At 36.7% G+C, this 9985-nt stretch overlaps 1 pseudogene; it reads left to right on the top strand.

The window, feature by feature from the left end:
- The first annotated feature begins 9369 nt into the window (after positions 1-9369).
- Positions 9370-9955, top strand: LOC124447646 (annotated as a pseudogene).
- The last annotated feature ends 30 nt before the right edge of the window (positions 9956-9985 follow it).

The following is a 9985-nucleotide window of genomic DNA, read 5'->3' on the forward strand; positions in this document are numbered from 1 at the left end:
GTGGAATTTATACCAAACAATCTGGTATGAGCCGTAGATTAACACACATTTACATCTCTACATGAGGTGTTCAATTGTAAGATAGCAATTGGACTCCTTATTCGTCCGGCCACCTCTTATCATCAGCTCTTAGTCGAGACCATTCCAGACTGTCCACTGATCTGGCCATTGACCAATAAAATAAGCGTTTTTGGCGTTCATAGATTCCTTTATCCGTCGAACCAGTCGAGCCACCACGCTTATCAGTCGGTTATTCCAGGTCAATTAAAATTCAACTGATCTGGTTACCAACGAGATATTCATTGGATTAGTCATTAGTTTTCAATAATAAATAAAGCTGGATTTTTATCACGAAGTAAATGCGATAATAAAGTAAGAATAATTAATGAATTTTTAATTAATATGAATAGGTAATTTTTGAATTTCAAACATCAGTCGCGCGACGGATTTGACATACTCTAGATCCACCCCTGGCACATACCTCCAAAAATAGGTAGCTACGCAACTTCCCGTAACATGCATGAGGTTAGACACAAATTTAGGATACACAAAATATGTATTACTCGCACGAAGAAAAACACTGTACAAAAATTTTAATACTCCTCATTACATATTCACAAATAACCTACCCCGTCAATTAAAATGGTATTAATGTTTCAATTTTCCAGATTAATCGCTTGTACACGACACGTCAGAATCTGGAACAAGACGAGGGCAAGGAAGAATACATAAAATAGCACTTTGCAAGCTATTTCAAGACACTATGAAAACGCCGTTCTGTTTGAAAAAAAACCAGTAAAGATACAAAACGCACGACATACAAAAGACACACGGCTGATCACTTTATAGAATATCCGCACTAAAATTTTTTATACAAGGTTCCTTGTGATACGTACGATGGCAGAGAAAATGCAGGAAATAATTTAAATGAATCATCTTCATTCTTGTCACTATCATTATAATCGCATTCTCGATCGGAATCATCTTCTGACTTGTCACTTGCTTCAGGCCTTCTTGTTTTTCGCATTGACTTCTTCTTATGCTTATGTTTGCGATGTTTCCTTTTGTGTTTGCGCTTTTTACGTTTTACATCGTTATGATCTTCTTCATAGCGTGAAACTTTCCGCTTTTTAACTGCTTCTTTGCGAGAAGATTCGGTTGTTTTCTTTGATGACTTTTGCGATTTGTTTTTCATCGTGTCAGGATTGGAAATCCTTAATTTGTCTTTCGACTTCACAACAGCTTTCTCAGAAATATGAGACTGATCATGTTTAGTTTGTTTCCTGGAATCGTGTGCATGACGTCGTTTTCTGTCGTCCTCATGTCTACCGTGTTTTCGTTCGAGCGACGGAGAACGTGACCGCTCCCAGTTTATTGGTGTGCGCGATTTTGAGCAACTATAAGAACGCGACGGAGATTTCGACCATGATTGCGACCTCGACGAACGTGAGCTAGATCTAGATGAAGACCAAGAAGGTGACCGCTTTCGGTCAAAAGGTGATCGCCGTGAGCCCGGTGAACCACGTTGATCTCTTGGACTTCGCGGGCTGCGATCCCTCTTCGTTCGACTTTTTCTATCGCACCAATCCTTACGTCGTTTTCGTCTATCACGGCAAAGAAAAAAACAATATAAATAACAATGTCACAGCAAACAGAAGTTGCATATATTTGACAACACGTCATGAGGGGTTACTTTACTGAAAGTGGAACTCACACTCTAATTTTATTTTTCATTACAAAAATTTGCACTTTTTATGGAATACGAAAGTTGAAGAATTTTTTTATTCGAATAAAACATCACTTTTTAATAAACTTGCAAAGTTAGTACACATTTTTCCCACAACGGAAAATCGTGAGACTGACGAAAGAAGAACGCATGACGTCACGAGGTGAACAATATCGTTTAAGTAGAGGCAACGAAGAGGCTTTTTGTGTATAGTCGCTTGTTTCATGTGAACCAAAGACACATCTTCAATACTTAGAACAAGAGAGTTCACCTCGTGACGTCAGAATGCATGTCTTCCCCAGGACCCAGTTTCACGGTGGTGGGACAAAATGACATTTAATTATTACGTACTTTACTAACTTTGTAAGTCCATAAAAAGCGTAAATTAAACCGAATAAAAAAATTCTTGCTGTTTTTTGCTTTGTAAATAGTGCAGATTTTCATAATGAAAAAATTAGGATGTGAGTTCCACATACAATAATTCCTACGCTATCAGGAAGTTCTCACATTAAAGACATTTACCCTTCTTGCTTACAAAAAAATAAGTGGACAATTTTGAAATGCGAAGTAGACTATAAATTTAATCAATTCTCTCGTACATTTGTGCTAGTAAACACTAAAAAACAGTAGAAAACTCAACCTTGAAAACTTGAGTAAAAGTGTTAAAAAAGCACATTTTGAGGGGTTGTCAGGCAGAAATAAAGACAACTTTTGAAAATAGACATGTTTCGACATCTCATGATGCCATTCAGTATGAATGAAATAATAGGTGATAAGGGTTTCAATATGATACATAAATTAGAACAATAAAAGAAATAAGATAATATAATGAGGAGCGTTCGAGCGTTTTATAAACTAAATATTGTATTGAATTTAAGAACTTGAACATTGAGGTCAGGGTTAGTTTTGTTAATGTGGAGTGCTTCTTTGATTTTAAGGTGAATGAGGTGTCGGCAATCGATGATTTGAAACAAGAGGGTGAATAGTTGGTTTTGCATGAGTGAGATTTAAGAAGGTGTCGGTAGATGTGAGAGTTTTTGTCTGTTGTGGTATGTCCCCGATTCTGGTGGATAAAGGCGCGAAGTTTCGCCAATGTATCGAGAATTACATCCCGCGAATTTATATACCACCATAGATTTAATTGAATCAGGATTGGGTCTTTAAATGAGAAAAGGTTTTGATTTTGAATGATGAAAATTAGTCGAATGTCAATATCTGTACAGAAGCGTTTCATAATGTTTGTAAGTCTGCGTTGTGTGTGTCGTGAGTAATGTCCGATGTATGGTAGTGAAGTATAGAGTTGTTATTTTGGAATTTTCATTTGTGTTGGTTGTGATCGTCGTGTCAGGAGTTTCGGTGTCTAGGTTGAGGTTGTTGCGTTTGTTGTCGAGATATCGTTTTACGGTTCTGTTAATAAAGTGAAGTGGAAAGAGTTTCGTAAAAGAGTGGATGTGATGTTTTTATGTCTCGTTGAAAGCCATTGTTCGTATTGTTAAGTTTGTATGCTCTGTCGATTAGTGTGCGTATAAGTCCGGTCTTGTATGAAAGTGGTGTGAAACTAAAATAGTTCGTCGAAGTCGAGAACGAGAACCAGAACAATCGCCTCCACTACGACCGATAGCTTCATCAATCAACGCATACAATTATAATTTAGCTAAGTATCTTAGTTCTCTACTAACACACCTCATACCAGATGACCACTCCACTAAAGATTCTTTCACTTTCCTCGACGACTTCTCATCTTTCAACTCATCAACTTCTTGTCACAAATTCTTCATTTCCTACGATGTTGAAAGCCTATTTACTAACATACCACTTACTGAAACCATCAACCTAGCAATCGACTTAATATTCACTCACAACCCACGTTCAGTATAAACAGGACCGACCTCACACAACTGTTTTTAATAGCAACAGCACAGACGCATTTTTATTTAATGGAAAATTTTATGACCAGACGGACGGTGTTGCGATGGCTCTCCTTAGCACCCATACTTGCTAACATTTTCATGGGCTCATGAACGAAACTGGCTAAACAACTACAACGACATTAAACCACTATTTACCGCAGATACGTTGACGATATTTTTGTGTTTTACTAACGAAACTGAGGCCATGAAGTTTTATAATTACATTAACACACAGCACGCAAACATTGGATTTTCTTTGAAACTGAACAAGATCAACTGCCATTTCTTGACATTTTACTAACAAAATCTCACGACAGCTGTACAACATCTACCACAAACTAACGCAGGACTTCTGACGAACTATTTTAGTTTCACACCACTTTCATACAAGACCGGACTTATACGCACACTAATCGACAGAGCATACAAACTTAACAATACGAACAATGGCTTTCAACGAGACATAAAAAACATCACATCCACTCTTTTACGAAACTCTTTTCCACTTCACTTTATTAACAGAACCGTAAAACGATATCTCGACAACAAACATAGCAACAACCTCAACCTAGACCCGAAACCTGACACGACGATCACAACCAACACAAATGAAAATTCAAAATAACAACTCTATACTTCAAACTACCATACATCGGACATTACTCACGACACACACAACGCAGACTTACAAACATTATGAAACGCTTCTGTACAGATATTGACATTCGACTAATTTTCACATCATTCAAAATCAAAACCTTTTCTCATTTAAAGACCCAACTCAAAATCTATGGTGGTATGAATTCAATTGCGGGATGTAATTCTCGATACATTGGCGAAACTTCGCGCCATTTATCCACCAGAATCAGGGACATACCACAACAGACAAAACCTCACATCTACCGACACCTTCTTAAATCTCACTCATGCAAAACCAACTATTCACCCTCTTGTTTCAAAATCATCGACACTGCCGACACCTCATTCACCCTTAAAATCAAAGAAGCACTCCACATTAACAAAACTAACCCTGACCTCAATGTTCAAGTTTTTAAATTCAATACAATATTTAGTTTATAAAACGCTCGAACGCTCCTCATTATATTATCTTATTTCCTTTTTATTGTTCTAATTTATGTATCATATTACTTTTATATAAACCCTGTATCACCTATTATTTCATTCATACTGAAGATGGCATCATGAGATGTCGAAACATGTCTATTTTCAAAAAAGTTGTCGTTTATATTAAATGTATTGGCAGTAGTGCTTTTACGAAATTACAGAAATAAAGAATTAAAAATCAATTTATGTAATAACACACACGAAAATTTCTACTGTTTTGAGATGTGCAAAAAATAGGAAATACAAATGCAAAAAAGGAAATACCATTACAAAGTAGCATAAGCAAAACGCGTGCTCTGATTAGTCGATGCCGTGTTTGGATCAATCAAAACATAGAAAGTAACAATGCTGTCGCGACAATTTTCAGCAGCCTGAAACAGAGACGATTATTTGCCTAAATTGACTTGAAGTACTTGTCTGGCCTATTAAATGCGTTGAGAATTTAGCTTTCACATTTCCGCTCACTGAATTGCTTACAACACTATTCTCGAGTTGTTATTTTACAAAACATTTACTGAACGGTTTCAAGTGTTTAAATGAGATGATCCAAACAAATTAAATGAAGATATGATCTTCGCACTTTTGTTGGACAATTTAAGCAATCGTCTCAGGAGCCTTAAAATTAAGGTGACTCAACGGGATTCGAACCCATGACCTCTGCGGTGCCGGTGCAGTGCTCTAACCAACTGAGCAATGAAATCACACAGTGGTGAGTAGGTCAATATTGTTGGGCTCATGTTTTCTCGTGAAAGGAATATCGTATGAATGTTTTATGCAGTGCGGTGTTTGAAATTAAATGAAGATATGATCTTCGCACTTTTGTTGGACAATTTAAGCAATCGTCTCAGGAGCCTTAAAATTAAGGTGACTCAACGGGATTCGAACCCATGACCTCTGCGGTGCCAGAGCACTGCAGCACTGGTAGAGCACTGGTGCAGAGCACTTATACGACATCTTTCTTCACGAGAAAACAGAGCCCAACATTGACCTACTCACCACTGTGTGTGATTTCATAGCTCAGCCACAGAGCACTGCACCGGCACCGCAGAGGTCATGGGTTCGAATCCCGTTGAGTCACCTGAATTTTAAGGCTCCTGAGACGATTGCTTAAATTGTCCAACAAAGTGCGAAGATCATATCTTCATTTAATTTCAGACACCGCACTGCATAAAACATTCATATGATCCAAACACTTGGAAATGTTGCTCGAGTTAAGAAAAGCGTTGCAAAACACTCGCCTTCGGCAATGCAAACACAGTAACCGTTTAAATATTCAGTGCAAACTTTTTTTAGAAGTACTCGTCCTTCGGATTCGTGCTATTTGATAGTCTTTGAAAACCGACTCGTGCATGTTTTCTTTAAATTACACTCGAAACTATTCTATTACCTATACAAGGCTTACGAGGCTATTTTTGTGCACAAATGACTTCATACATCACGCAAAGTTGAAGATTCAGAGTTATTTCTCTTTTAAATTCTTTAGTTTGGTGAAAAGTTACGCTAATTACACAAGGGGAGCAGCAGCAACATTTACGCATGCAACTAATCGTTCATGAAAAGGTCATGCAAACTGCTAGTTTAAATAACAAGTAACTTAAGTTTACGCATCTACAGGTTTAGCTTATTCTTCGCTAATTCTCTGAAGTTTCCATACTCCAGTGAAATAAAAATTGAGTTTCAAAAGCTCATTCCTGCTAGACATAAGCCCTTCAAAATAAAGTTTCCGCAAACCGCTCTCTCATTTTTCGAGGTTGATTTTCTGTTCGTTGTAAGTGTTTGATTAAAGGGGATGCGAAAGTACACACACAATCAAAATCGTAAACATATTAGGCTAAATTTATGTCTAATAAAATTTTTAAGTAGTTCACTTTTTACACCCTCTGTATAAGGAAGCGAAGGATTAACAACATCACCTAACTATTTGCAATGTTCAAAAAATAAAACGTGTATAGCGACGACTTTACTGCCATTTTGAATTTAAAATGGAAGGCCTTCTGAGTTTTTCAAGTGAAAGAGATAAAAGTAAAAATTAAAAACCATGGTCGCAAAATTTAAAATTTATGTTTGCAGTAAAATTCAAAATTGCAGTTTACAGCCTGCAATTTCTCTGCACCTAGTTTAAACCACTGACCTGTATACTCATTACTTGGACGGAAATACACATTCAAATTACTATATTTAATTAACGAGCCGGGTATCAAAAACATGGATGCCGTCATACCAAATACAGCAAATTTTGGGTGAAAAATGACGTTGCCTCATTCAATGAAAAGTTTTGAACCCCGGAATATTTTAAATTTCATGTTTTTATTGCGCCGTCGTAACTCGTAACACAAGTCTTATATTTCAAAACTTTCGTTCTAAAATGCCAAAATATGTGCGGTACCTAGGTGCCAAAATAGTACAGCAAATAAAAGTTTTCAATGCACCGATAAGAAAGAAAGAATATAATTTTATGAACTTATTGCTTAACAATTAAAAGCATACAGTTACATTTTCGTTTTTGCAATCGCTTTTTCACTTCATTTTCTTTAATATTTTCTCATTTGAATTTACCTTTTATCATTACAGTTGATGCTTATAGTCGATGGTTTATATTTGGTGTTTATCAATGATTTTTCACCACCACTCTTCTTTATTTCAAAACTTTCTTTAGCAGGCGAAAAGTAGCAGAAGCTCGTTTTGTTTGATAACAAATTAACATGACAATCAAAACAAAACAATTTGTGTTGAGGTTATTATATTAGTAAAATTTGTAGTCCTGTAACAAAGAAAAAATACAAAACGAAAACTCAATGAATCGTGTAATAAATCCTTTATTTTCATTTTTTATGGTTTATCAACAATTTATATAACACAAAACTTATAAAAATATCACCATTACCTTTACTTGCGGTATAGTAAAAAACTGCATAATAATATAATTGGAAAATATCAAGCTAGTTATTTAGGTGCAACAATTCTCAGCAAAAATAAAGAAAGTTGAGCCTAGAATCTAGATGGCTGAAGAGTAGACGACACGACTGTCATATAATGAGCAATCGGGATTCAGCAAAATAAGCCAAAATCAACAAAACTCCAAAGTCATTACCTTTTCGTCGTATGAATACGTGTCCATCATCTCCGGAATTTTGCACTGATTCGATAAACAAAACAAAAACTTCGAAGCCGCGTTTCGTAATAAAAGAACTTGACCACCCCCCAAAATTCTTTTAAAGTATGGCAAGCCAAACCTACCAAAAGTGTATCGAGATTTATAAGTCGTATTAGAATTACTATAAGTCTATTCGAGATTCGCAAAGTGGTACTCGAGATTACTATAATGCGGTGTGAAAACTATATTATTATTGTTGAGTTGTGTATGACGAGATTTATATGACGAGTTTTATATGACGAGTTTCATATGACGAGTTTTATATGACGAGTTTCATATGACGAGTTTTATATGACGAGTTTCATATGACGAGATTTATAAGACGAGTTTTTATATGACGAGTTTCATATGACGAGATTTATAAGACGAGTTTTATATGACGAGTTTCATATGACGAGTTTTATATGACGAGTTTCATATGACGAGATTTATAAGACGAGTTTTTTTTATAAACTGTAACAGTGTAACGAGATTTATAAGAGGTCACGAGTTGTTTACAAACTGTAACGAGATTTCCCAAGATGGCGTCCGCTAGTAATGCAACTTATTTCGAAGCAAATGAAGAACTTACTGAATTTTTCCAAATGTTGGATGCATTGTTTAGCCATTTAGAAATTTATAGTACTTAATGATACTCTTGATTTGGAACAAATGCAAGTTAGAACGAAATCTTCCAATTGTTACAGCAATGCTCGTGGCCGTTAACAATGAAAGATATGACGACACGATAGACTTACTATCACCTCAGCCCTCATTTGTCTCGCTGTTGGAAAGATTAAGTGTTGGAATAGAAGAGGAAATACGCAGGCTAAGAGCGATCTTGGATTACACGTCTCCTGAGAATAGAAGAGAAGTTATTTCATTCCGGTCAAGTACGGGAGGAGGCCTTGTTTTGATATAACCAAAGTACAGATAGAGCAATTACGAGATACCGGAATGAAATGGAAAAGTATAGCTAGCTTCCTAGGTGTATCAGAACAAACAATTTACCGGAGAAGGATTGAATATGAGTTGAGGCTAGCTTTCATCACCGATGATAGTTTAGATGGGCAGATAAGAGATATTTTAAGGCACCCCATATAGTGGAGAATGTTATATCAGGGGTAGTTTAAGGGCTAGAAAGATCTATGTCCAAAGAGAAAGGGTCAGAGAAAGTCTTCGGAGAATCGATACTATTGGAAGAAATATGAAGGAGGTATGCGATTTGTAGACGGGTTTATAACGTTCCCGGGCCGAATTTTCTTTGGCATATTGACTCAAACCGCTTATATCCTGGCGATTCGTTATCCATGGTTGCATCGACGGGTTTAGTCGGGCAGTCATTTACCTAGAGTGCTGCGCTGATAATAGAGCTCAGACAGTAGTTGATCTTTTCAAAAGGGATTGGTGAATTCGGTTTGCCTTCAAGGGTTCGTGGAGATCGAGGTGTCGAAAACGTTGACGTAGCACGGCTAATGATATCAAGTCGTGGTGAGAATAGAGGTAGTTTCATTGCCGGGCGAAGTGCATAACCAAAGGATAGAACGGTTGTGGGCAGAAGTAAACCGGGTTCTTTCTGCTCTATACGTTGGTGTCTTTAAATTCATGGAAAACGAAAACCTGTTAGATCCGTTCAATGAGCATCATCTATTCGCCCTTCACTTCGTTTTCAAACCACGTGTAAGTGCGTCACTTTCGGAATTCAGGGAGCAATGGAACCATCATGGACTAAGGACTGCCGGTCACCAAACCCCCATGACACTTTGGCAAACGAACATGATTCCTGTTGCAGATGAATCTCTATTGTTAACTTTGAAGAATATGGTCTAGATTCAAATGGCCCAGTTCCAGACGTCGATACAGATAATTATGTTGTGGTACCTGAAAACATACTGCAGCTGACGGAAGAACAACTGGAGCTTCTATGTAGTGAAGTCAACCCCTTAAGCGATGACGGCAATTATGGAATCAATCACTTCATACAAACACTTGATATTGTCAACACATTTTATGTTCAGTGATTGAACTAATTTATGATCAAAAATCGAGGTAAATAACAAATATAAATAGGATGCATCGATCATATACTTT

The sequence above is a fragment of the Xenia sp. Carnegie-2017 genome, unplaced genomic scaffold, assembly GCF_021976095.1.
Source record: "Xenia sp. Carnegie-2017 unplaced genomic scaffold, XeniaSp_v1 HiC_scaffold_23, whole genome shotgun sequence".
In the NCBI taxonomy this organism is placed as follows: domain Eukaryota; kingdom Metazoa; phylum Cnidaria; class Anthozoa; order Malacalcyonacea; family Xeniidae; genus Xenia; species Xenia sp. Carnegie-2017.